We start from the raw sequence: 12,794 nt of genomic DNA, 5'->3' as shown, positions 1-12,794 counted from the left end.
GCAAACCTACTAGAGAATGGACTTGAGGTCACGGGGAGGGGGAAAGGTAAGCTGAGACAAAGTGAGAGAGTGGCATCGATATATATACAGTACAAAATGTAAAACCGATAGCTAGTTGGAAGCAACCGCATAGCACAGGGAGATCAGCTTGGTGCTTTGTGACCCCCTAGAGAGGCGGGACAGGGAGGGTGGAAGGGAGGGAGACACAAGAGGGAAGAGATATGGGGATATATGTATATGTATAGCTGATTCACTTTGTTATAAAGCAGAAACACACACACCATTTTAAAGCAATTATAATCCAATAAAGATGTGTTTAAAAAATAAATAAATTTTTTAATTAAAAAAAATTTTAAAGGATGGTATTTGTCTGAATTCTAAGCCACCTCAGAGAGTTATTCATTTTTCCCTAGGTATCTCTCATGTATACATGAGGTATATGTGTTAATAAACTTCTGTTTGTTTTTCTCTTGTTAATCTGTCTTTTATTACAGAGGTCTAACTCAGAAGGGTAGAGAAAAAATCATCTTTTTTCCCCTACACATGTATGGACTTCAGCAATGAAAATTCTTTTACCTCTGGCTTCCAGTTAGGTTCCTCCGCTGAGAAGCACAAGGGTAAAATCAGAGGCAGGCAGAAGAGTGAAGCCCTCCCATCTTTCTGACGGGTTGCTGCTGGCTGGCTGCATTCCCCAACTATGGTTACAGCTCCTGCCAGGTAGCCGTCACCACATGAATTCTCTCTCTGCCCATAGTAGTGGCCAAACCCTCTTCAGTTACTTCAGGCCCAAGAATGGTAACTCCCTAATGTTTGTAGCCACAGGGCACTGTAGTATGCAGTGTGGTTTCCCTAACTGCTATAGACTGAATTGTATCCCCACGAAAGTCATGAGAGGACACGATGAGAAGGCAGCCCTCTGCAAGCCAGGAAGAAAGCTCTCATCACAACCCAACCATGCTGGCAACCTGACCTTGCTGCAGGAAGGAGGACCCCTTCCAGGGACTGAGAGTGAGCTCTTGTCTAACAGTTGGAAATGAACTGTCCGAAGAAACACATGTGCTGACAAAGCAAGAGACTTTATTGGGAAGGGGCACCCGGGTGAACAGCAGGAGGTCAGGGAACCCAGGAGGACTGCTCTGCCACGTGGCTCGCAGTCTCCGGTTTTATGGTGATGGGATTAGTTTCTGGGTTGTCTCTGGCCAATCATTCTAACTCAGGGTCCTTCCTGGTGGTGCACGCATCACTCAGCCAAGATGGATTCCAGCGAGAAGGATTCTGGGATGTTGGTAGGACTTATGGACTGGTGTCTCCTCTCTCCTCTGGACCTTTCCCAAATTCTTCAGGTTGGTGGTGGCTTTTTAGTTCCGCGTTACTTACCAGGGCCTCGTGTCACAATGTAACTCATGAAAATGGTTACTGTGGTGCCTGGCCAGGGAGGGAGGTTTCAGTCAGTGGTTCCCCTAACAACCTCAGACTTCCAGCCTGCAGAACTGTGAGAAAATACATTTCTGCTGTGTAAACCACCCAGTCTATAGTATTTTGCTATGGCAGCCTGAGCAGTATTAGACACTAACCTATGCTTTTACAATAATCCCTTTATTAAACTTTTCTCAAATTATCCCACACAAGTGTCTCTTTTCCTGCTGAGATCCTTACTAATGCAAAATATGTATTTTGAATTCTCATTTGTTTGCACCTATAATTTCTCTTCAACTTGTAATTTCCTGTATACATGACAGCTTAATTATGACTTAGAAAATTAGAACAAACTTTTGTTTTAAAAGGTAAAATATTTAAGTAAATATACCATTTATCTTTTATTTAAGTCACGATAGAGCATAATCATTCAGAGAACAGGACTAGAGGTTTAGGCAAACTTGGAGTTCAATCCCATTTCTGCACCTGGTATGAGAGATACTTGGCCAAATTACTTCTCTAATGTTCATGTTCTTCATCTGTCAAATAAGAATCACAATCTGCTTTATAACCAATGTGGTTATCATAGGGTTGCAGTAATAGCCCAAGGTGAAACAGAGAAAGCTATTACTATTAATATTAATCATTATTATTCTCTTACCAAAAATCCTTTTGTGATATTATTATTTGGGGAAGCTTCTTGAAACTTGAGCATATCCATGGATGCTAGTTCTCACAACCCTCGAAGACTTTGGGATTTTTACATCAAGGAGAATAGATTAGTACCCATATACAGGCTCCAAAGGCAACATGAACTAAGGCCAGGAGGCATCCTGCATTTTGCCTATAGAACATTCCCTTCAGAGGGGAAGTTAATCAGTGCCTTATTACCTTTAATGAAATTCTCATATTAAATGCAGGACACTTGATATAATTTAATTAATTACTTTTCTATGCTTAGAGGAAGCTGCTTGACAAATTATTTGTTCTGCCTGTATATTCTCTCTTTATCCTTTTTCTTGCCTGCTGCCACATCAGACATGGATATGACCTGTACAGAGAGCTGAAAAATACTCAAAAGCATTAACCCCTACCTCAGCAACTGACATAAGACTTATTCACACATCACTTAATTTTTCTTTAATTACACAGAGTTTTCTATGGCTCAGTCAATAAGCATCCTATAGGAAAGTCAAGCTAGGCTCTGAAGTCTGCACATATTATGAGCCTTTGCAATAGGAAAAAAGATTTCTCAGCAGGCAGATTAAATCATGAAAAATCTGAAAACCAACCATTTATACAACAAGGTTATGCAACAAGGAATGTTTAGCTTTCTAAATTCAAAGTTCAAAAATAATTTCTAGTAAATTGCTACTTACACATGACCTTGAAAAATACCTAATCAACCCATACTTCCAAGATGAGAATATTAAGCAAATGAGATACATGACCTTGATCAAGTTCCTTAGCCTCTCTGATTTTTAGATTCCTCGTTAAACTGGGGAAATAATAGAACATAGGGCAAGAGCTGCTGAAAGAATGACATGAAATAAGGCATGCAAACTGTAGTTTCTGTTACATAGGAAAGCACTCAGTAATTGTTAGTCTATTATTAAGATATACGATATCCATTCTAGCTCTAGTATATTATGACCCATTGCCATTTAGAAAATTTGACTCATCCTACAATAGAAAAGGGTTATTCCTATTACTATATGACTACCTTTTAGTTTAAAGCTTTCTTATAAATATTTGTATCCCAAGAAAGATTTGACAGTTTTCAGTTTTCAAGGTTATTCCATGTGGGTGTGCCCATGAAGATCACTGACTTATTAAATAACTTCATACTGATAAGCAAAAAAGCTTTCTCTGATTTCTGGCTCATCACAGTCTAGAATATAATAAAACTAGGGTAAATTTTACCCTAAATAGCTTGAAGAAATAGGGAGACCAGGTTTTAAACATTAAATCTTAAGTATCTACTAATTTGCTCCAAGGATTCATTTACATAAACTGTAAAGTTTATAACTGTAAAAAAAGATAAAGTAAAAATGAACAAATAAACTAATAGAGAAGTTCTTATTCATGTTTTGAGGGTTGTGAGCTTTATGATAGGTATTTTTTTAATAACTCCAAAGTATATTTGTAAACACATGTTTTAAATGGGGAGGGGGTATAATCCCAGAGACCCTACCACATGAAGAAATGTTTCTGCAGTGCATTCATTCATGCCACACAGTTGGTCACCCTTACTGGACAAACTAGCCAGAAAGAAGGCATGTTCATGCAGTCAGACATTTCACAATCCAGTTTTTATTTCCCCAGTCAGGACCGAAAATGTAAGGAAATAAGCAAATGAAACTCTAGTCCTTTTAAATATTTTTCTATTTGGTTAATTTTCTTTGGAAAGAAGAGAGAAGTCTTAAGACAAACGTAACTATTTTTGCCCCAGAAATTAATTGTAGTTACATTAGCTTAAGGAATAAAGCCTATCATATAAAAATACAATTCAGGCAAAGTTGGCATGCTAGTCAAGAGAGTCCATTTCTACAGTGAAGTCTAAAGCTGGATGAAATGTGAGCTTTCCTACAGGATCAGAACAAAAAAAGGATTTAATATTGATTTTCCTAGGATAAATGTTCACAAGACAAATTCTCAGTATCATGCCATGGGCAAATGCCTCATACCTTAAAAATCTATTCTCACCTGGAGTTCACAACCAGAGAATTAACAAAGTGACTGCCTACCAAAGGCTGTGAAATAAAAGGCCTCAATACAGTGTCCTTTAAATCACTTTCAAAACCTCCTGAATGTGGACAGTTCCACAAGATGTCATTCTTGGACTCTTCAAAAGTCAATGTCATGGAAAACACAAACACACACACACATCAAAAAAAGTTTAAGGAAGGAGAGGACTGGGGTTGGCGGCGTGAACACAGCCTTTAGGGGGTTAGTGCACCACGGCTGGCCGGGAGGCAGTCCGGGGAAAAGTCTGGACCTGCCGAAGAGGCAAGAGACTTTTTCTTCCCTCTTTGTTTCCTGGTGCGCGAGGAGAGGGGATTAAGAGCGCCGCTTAAAGAAGCTCCACAGACGGGCGCGAGACCCTAGAGACGGGCATGAGATGGTAGGGCTGCTGTTGCTGCCGCCACCAAGAAGCCTGTGTGCGAGCACAGGTCACTCTCCACACCTCCCCTCCCGGGAGCCTGTGCAGCCCGCCACTGCCAGGGTCCCGGATCCAGGGACAATTTCCCCGGGAGAACACACGGCGCGCCTCAGGCTGGTGCAACGTCCCACCGGCCTCTGCAGCCGCAGGCTCGCCCCGCACTCCGTGCCCCTGTCTCCCCACGGCCGGAATAAGCCAGAGCCCCCACGGCCTGAGTGAGCCAGAGCCCCCAAATCAGCAGCTCCTTTAACCCCGTCCTGTCTGAGCGAAGAACAGATGCCCTCCGGCGACCTACACGCAAAGGCGGGGCCAAATCCTAAACTGAGCCCCGGGAGCTGTGCGAAGAAAGAAGAGAAAGGGAAATTTTTCCATGCAGTCTCAAGAGCAGCGGATTAAAGCTCCACAATCAACTTGATGTACCCTGCATCTGTGGAATACCTGAATAGACAACAAATCATCCCAAATTGAGGAGGTCGACTTTGAGAGCAAGATTTATGACTTTTTTCCCCTTTTCCTCTTATTGTGAATGTGTATGTGTATGCTTCTGTGTGAGATTTTGTCTGTATATCTTTGCTTCCACCATTTGTTCTAGGGTTCTAACCGTCCAATTTTTTGTTTTGTTTTTAACTTAAAAAATTTTTTTTCTTAATAATTATTTTTTTATTTTAATAACTTTATATTATTTTACCTTACTTTATTTTAATTTATCCTCTTTCTTTCTACTTTTTCTCCCATTTATTCTGAGCTGTGTGGATGAAAGGCTCTTGGTGCTGCAGCCGGGAGTCAGTGCTGTGCCTCTGAGGTGGGAGAGCCAACTTCAGGACACTGGTCCACAAGAGGCCTCCCAGCTCCACGTAATATCAAACGACGAAAATCTCCCATAGATCTCCATCTCAACACCAACACCCAGCTTCACTCAACGACCAGCAAGCTACAGTGCTGGACACCCTATGCCAAACAACTACCAAGACAGGAACACAACCCCACCCATTAGCACAGAGGCTGCCTAAAATCATAATAAGTCCACAGACACCTCAAAACACACCACAAGACGTGGAACTGCCCACCAGAAAGACAAGATCCAGCCTCATCCACAAGAACACAGGCACCAGAGAGCCTACACAACCCACTGAACCAACTTTAGCCACTGGGGACAAACACCACAAACAACAGGAACTACGAAACTGCAGCCTACAAAAGGAGACACCAAACACAGTAAGATAAGCAAAATGAGAAGACAGAAAATCACAGCAGATGAAGGAGCAAGATAAAAACCCACCAGACCTAACAAATGAAGAGGAAATAGGCAGGCTACCTGAAAAAGAATTCAGAATAATGATAGTAAAGGTGACCCAAAATCTTGGAAATAGAATAGAGAAATGCAAGAAACATTTAAAAATGACCTAGAAGAACTAAAGATGAAACAAGCAATGATGAACAACACAATAAATGAAATTAAAAATTCTCTAGAAGGGATCAATAGCAGAATAACTGAGGCAGAAGAATGGATAAGTGACTTGGAAGATAAAATAGTGGAAATAACTACTGCAGAGCAGAATAGAATGAAAAGAACTGAGGACAGTCTCAGAGACCTCTGGAACAACATTAAACCCACCAACATTAGAATTATAGGGGCTCCAGAAGAAGAAGAGAAAAAGAAAGGGACTGAGAAAATATTTGAAGAGATTATAGTTGAAAACTTTCCAAATATGGGAAAGGAAATAGTTAATCAAGTCCAGGAAGCACAGAGAGTCCCATACAGGATAAATCCAAGGAGAAACAGGCCAAAACACATATTAATCACACTGTCAAAAATTAAATACAGGGCTTCCCTGGTGGCGCAGTGGTTGAGAGTCTGCCTGCCGATGCAGGGGACGCGGGTTCGTGCCCCGGTCTGGCCAGATCCCACATGCCGGGCAGCGGCGGGGCCCGTGAGCCATGGCCGCTGAGCCTGCGCGTCCGCAGCCTGTGCTCCGCAACGGGAGAGGCCACAACAGTGAGAGGCCCGCGTACCGCAAAAAAAAAAAAAAAAAAAAAAAAAAAAAAAAAAAAAAAAAAAAAAAATTAAATACAAAGAAAACATATTAAAAGCAGCAAGGGAAAAACAACAAATAACACACAAGGGAATCCCCATAAGGTTAACAGCTGATCTTTCAGCAGAAACTCTGCAAGCCAGAAGGGACTGGCAGGACATATTTAAAGTGATGAAGGAGAAAAACCTACAAACAAGATGACTCTACCCAGCAAGGATCTCATTCAGATTTGATGGAGAAATTAAAACCTTTACAGACAAGCAAAAGCTGAGAGAGTTAAGCAGCACCAAACCAGCTTTACAGCAAATGCTAAAGGATCTTATCTAAGCAAGATACACAAGAGAAGGAAAACACCTACAATAACGAACCCAAAACAATTAAGAAAATGGGAATAGGAACATACATATCAATAATTACCTTAAATGTAAATGGATTAAATGCTCCCACCAGAAGACACAGACTGGCTGAACGGATATAAAAACAAGACCCATATATATGCTGTCTACAAGAGACCCACTTCAGACCTAGAGACACATAGAGACTGAAAGTGAGGGGATGGAAAAAGATATTCCATGCAAATGGAAACCAAAAGAAAGCTGGAGTAGCAATTCTCATATCAGAAAAAATAGACTTTAAAATAAAGACTATTAGAAGAGACAAAGAAGGACACTACATAATGATCAAGGGATCGATCCAAGAAGAAGATATAACAATTGTAAATATTTATGCACCCAACATAGGAGCACCTCAATACATAAGGCAAATACTAACAGCCATAAAAGGGGAAATCGACAGTAACACATTCATATAGGGAACTTTAACAGCCCACTTTCACCAATGGACAGACCATCCAAAATGAAAATAAATAAGGAAACACAAGCTTTAAATGATACATTAAACAAGATGGACTTAATTGATATTTACAGGACATTCCATCCAAAAACAACAGAATACACATTTTTCTCAAGTGCTCATGGAACATTCTCCAGGATAGACCATACCTTGGGTCACAAATCAAGCCTTGGTAAATTTAAGAAAATTGAAATTGTATCAAGTATCTTTTCTGACCACAATGCTATGAGACTAGATATCAATTACAAGAAGAGATCTGTAAAAAATACAAACACATGGAGGTTATACAATACAATACTTAATAACGAACTGATCACTGAAGAAATCAAAGAGGAAATCAAAAAATACCTAGAAACAAATGACAATGGAGACACAACGACCCAAAACCTATGGGATGCAGCAAAAGCAGTTCTAAGAGGGAAGTTTATAGCAATACAATCCTACCTTAAGAAACAGGAAACATCTCGAATAAACAACCTAACCTTGCACCTAAAGCAATTAGAGAAAGAAGAACAAAAAAACCCCAAAGCTAGCAGAAGAAAAGAAATCATAGAGATCAGATCAGAAATAAATGAAAAAGAAATGAAGGAAATGATAGCAAATATCAATAAAACTAAAAGCTGGTTCTTGGAGAAGATAAACAAAGTTGATAAACCATTAGCCAGACTCATCAAGAAAAAAAGGGAGAAGACTCAAATCAACAGAACTAGAAATGAAAAAGGAGAAGTAACAACTGACACTGCAGAAATACAAAAGATCATGAGAGATTACTACAAGCAACTCTATGCCAATAAAATGGACAACCTGGAAGAAATGGACACATTCTTAGAAATGCACAACCTTCTGAGACGGAACCAGAAAGAAATAGAAAATATGAACAGACCAATCACAAGCACTGAAATTGAAACTGTGATTAAAAATCTTCCAACAAACAAAAGCCCAGGACCAGATGGCTTCACAGGCGAATTCTATCAAACATTTAGAGAAGTACTAACACCTATCCTTCTCAAACTCTTCCAAAATACAGCAGAGGGAGGAACACTCCCAAACTCATTCTAGGAGACCACCATCACCCCGATACCAAATCCAGAAAAAGATGTCAGAAAAAATAGAAAACTACAGGTCAATACCTCTGATGAACATAGATGCAAAAATCCTCAACAAAATACTAGCAAACAGAATCCAAGAGCACATTAAAAGGATCATACAACATGATCAAGTGGGGTTTATTCCAGGAATGCAAGGATTCTTCAATACACGCAAATCAATTAACGTGATACACCATATTAACATATTGAAGGAGAAAAACTATATGATCATCTCAATAGATGCAGAGAAAGCTTTCGACAAAATTCAACACCCATTTATTATAAAAAACACTGCAGAAAGTAGGCATAGAGGGAAGTTTCCTCAACATAATAAAGGCCGTATATGACAAACCCACAGCCAAAATCACCCTCAATGGTGAAAAACTGAAACCATTTCCACTAAGATCAGGAACAAGACAAGGTTGCCCACTCTCACCACTATTATTCAACATAGATTTAGAAGTTTTAGCCACAGCAATCAGAGAAGAAAAAGAAATGAAAGGAATCCAAATTGGAAAAGAAGAAGTAAAGCTGTCACTGTTTGCAGATGACATGATACTATACATAGAGAATCCTAAAGATGCTACCAGAAAACTACTAGAGCTAATCAATGAATTTGGTAAAGTAGCAGGATACAAAATTAATGCACAGAAATCTCTGGCATTCCTATACACTACTGATGAATAATCTGAAAGAGAAATTAAGGAAACACTCCCATTTACCACTGCAACCAAAAGAATAAAATACCTAGGAATAAACCTACCTAAGGAGACAAAAGACCTGTATACAGAAAATTATAAGACACTGATGAAAGAAATTAAAGATGACACAAATATATGGAGTGATATACCATGTTCTTGGATTGGAAGAATCAACATTGTGAAAATGACTCTACTACCCAAAGCAATCTACAGATTCAATGCAATCCCTATCAAACTGCCACTGGCATTTTTCACAGAACTAGAACCAAAAATTTCACAATTTGTATGAAAACACAAAAGACCCCGAATAGCCAAAGCAATCTTGAGAACGAAAAACAGAGCTGGAGGAATCAGGCTTCCTGACTTCAGACTATACTACAAAGCTACAGTAATCAAGACAGTATGGTACTGGCACAAAAACAGAACGGTAGATCAAAGGAACAGGATAGAAAGCCCAGAGATAAACCCATTCACATATGGTCACCTTATCTTTGATGAAGGAGGGAAGAATGTACAGTGGAGAAAAGACAGCCTCTTCAATAAGTGGTTCTGAGAAATCTGGACAGGTACATGTAAAAGAATGAAATTAGAACACTCCCTAACACCATACACAAAAATAAACTCAAAATGGATTAAATACCTAAATGTAAGGTCAGACACTATAAAACCCGCTCACAGGTCAAGTGGTAGTCACGTCCTCTCAATGTCCTCCTCCAACACAAGGCAACAGTTAAACTATCTACTTCCATCCACTGATCCTGTTCAATGATAATTCTGAAACTAGAAATCCTCTCATGCCAAAACACTGGATGGGTAACAGGTTTTGTGGAACGCACAGCAGTACACATAGAAGCTAGGGTGTGCCTTAACTCTCCACAATTTCACCGAGTCCCTATGTCTACAGTACACAGAAGGGACACAGAAGGGACAGCATGAACAAGAAAATCCTTTTCTAATCTCTGCCCTTACACGACCCCACCCTATCAACTTTCCAGAAGGAAAGGCAGAAATGAAAGAGATCAAAGTCTCTACTTTCTCTGCTCAGTGCCCTCAACAGACAACATAAATGTGCAGAACCATACCTTTATCCTGCCTTGTGCCTTTCCTATTCAGCATCCTGTGCAAGATCAGAGGTTTCTGGGAGCCTCACTGCCTACACGCTCTTGCTCTGCTGTCAGTCTCATAGCACTCCTCTTTCTCCACCCACGACAGGGCTCAGCAACTCACCAATGAGCCTTCATTCAGAGCCAAAAAGAAAGGGAAAGGTGGGAGTAAAAGCACAGAACTCCCAGCATGAGTACCCCTGATATAAACCTCCATAAACTAACACTTGGGCGTTGGCAACCCCCTCCTCCAGCCCTAATAAATCTACTTCTCTAAGGTAGGGACCAACAATGTGCATTTTTAATTGCTCTTCCAAGGTGAATTTTAACCAGTTCTCCAGGTGAACCACTGGATTTGATGATTCAGAAAAGGAGCAAGGCAGAGTTTACAAATCTTGAACAGAAACTTAAAGGCAAAAACAAGACATTTTAAAGTCACAACACAGGAAGGAATTTTGCTCTCAGACTTATATAATTTTTAATTTTTTAAGAGAACAATTATTATCAGCAAACATCTGAAGGAAATCTGGTCCATCTATTTTACTTGTTTTGACATCTGCAGATAAAGACAAGCTGGAGGGAAAAACAGGTTTAAGGTTTGCAGCAATTAGTTAATTTGTGACTGATTATTTAAAATACAATACATGCAGCTCTGTGCTTCTCCAGAGGGAAGAGTTACAAATTACTATGGTGGTTGTTGCTGCTGCCACTGCTGCTATTATTGTTGTTTTTAAAAGACTGCAGCCTTCAGATGTTTGTGAATATTAATACTGTTACAGGCTTGTCAGGTTGCCATAGCCACCTCGGTTCCCTTCTGCCAGCAGGACGTAAAGCACTGGGAGTCAGAATTGCAAAGGAATCCACAATGTAAATGCAACCTGGGAAGCTGCCTCTTTCCTTTCCACATTTCCACACCTTGTTCGTTTTGATACATTGACCAAAACACACCTGCAGTGGGATTGCTGGGTCATATGGTAGTTGTATTTGTAGTTTTTTAAGGAACCTCCATACTGTTCTCCATAGTGGCTGTATCAATTTACATTCCCACCAACAGTGCAAGAGGGTTCCCTTTTCTCCACACCCTCTCCAGCATTTACTGTTTGTAGATTTTTTGATGATGGCCATTCTGACTGGTGTGAGATGATATCTCATTGTAGTTTTGATTTGCATTTCTCTAATGATTAATGATGTTGAGCATTCTTTCATGTGTTTGTTGGCAATCTGTATATCTTCTTTGGAGAAATGTCTATTTAGGTCTTCTGCCCATTTTTGGATTGGGTTGTTTGTTTTTTTATTATTGAGCTGCTTGTAGATTTTGGAGATTAATTCTTTGTCAGTTGCTTCATTTGCAAATAGTTTCTCCCATTCTGAGGGTTGTCTTTTGGTCTTGTTTATGGTTTCCTTTGCTGTGCAAAAGCTTTGAAGTTTCATTAGGTCCCATTTGTTTATTTTTGTTTTTATTTCCATTTCTCTAGGAGGTGGGTCAAAAAGGATCTTGCTGTGATTTATGTCATAGAGTGTTCTGCCTATGTTTTCCTCTAAGAGTTTGATAGTGTCTGGCCTTACATTTAGGTCTTTAATCCATTTGGAGTTTATTTTTGTGTATGGTGTTAGGGAGTGATCTAATCTCATACTTTTACATGTGGCACATATATACAATGGAATATTACTCAGCCATTGAAAGAAACGAAATTGAGTTATTTGTAGTGAGGTGGATGGACCTAGAGTCTGTCATACAGAGTGAAGTAAGTCAGAAAGAGAAAAACAAATACTGTATGCTAACACATATGTATGGGATCTAAAAAAAAAAAAATGTCATGAAGAACCTAGGGGTAAGATGGGAATAAAGACACAGACCTACTAGAGCATGGACTTGAGGATATGGGGAGGGGAAAGGGTAAGCTGTGACACAGTGAGAGAGTGGCATGGACATATATACACTACCAAACGTAAAATAGATAGCTAGTGGGAAGCAACCACATAGCACAGGGAGATCAGCTAGGTGCTTTGTGACCACCTAGAGGGGTGGGATAGGGAGGGTGGGAGGGAGGGAGACGCAAGAGGGAAGAGATATAGGGATATATGTATACATATAGCTGATTCACTTTGTTATACAACATAAACTAACACACCATTGTAAAGCAATTATACTCCAATAAAGATGTTAAAAAAAAACACACCTGCTTCCCTAACTAGCCCGCTAGCCCTCTCATGCTTGTGTTCTCTCCATTTCATTTACCCTCCCCCTCTCCCCTCCATTCCCCTAGTACCCCTTCACTGTGCTCTTTTAAACCCTTGGACACACATTCTCACTCAAACCCTTCTAGTAACACTTCCTCTACCTTCTCTCCTAAACTGAAACTTGGCGTTGCCCAGATAATGATAATACTGAACTCTCAAGTGTACACAGATCCTGGTGATGTCATCTTTCCTCCCCC

The 12,794-nt window shown here is 39.9% G+C and overlaps 1 long non-coding RNA gene across 2 annotated transcripts in view; it reads right to left on the bottom strand.

Annotated features, from left to right (window-relative positions):
• Positions 1-12,794, bottom strand: part of LOC113608259 (uncharacterized) — a 300,860-nt gene that overhangs the window by 106,602 nt on the left and 181,464 nt on the right. The gene's annotated exons all lie outside the window — the stretch shown is intronic.

The sequence above is a fragment of the Aethalodelphis obliquidens genome, unplaced genomic scaffold (genome assembly GCF_003676395.1).
Source record: "Aethalodelphis obliquidens isolate GAN/ISIS:26980383/991018 unplaced genomic scaffold, ASM367639v1 scaffold52, whole genome shotgun sequence".
Lineage (NCBI taxonomy): Eukaryota > Metazoa > Chordata > Mammalia > Artiodactyla > Delphinidae > Aethalodelphis > Aethalodelphis obliquidens.
Note: the sequence above shows the minus strand (reverse complement) of the source record. Positions and strands in the feature narration are given on the sequence as shown.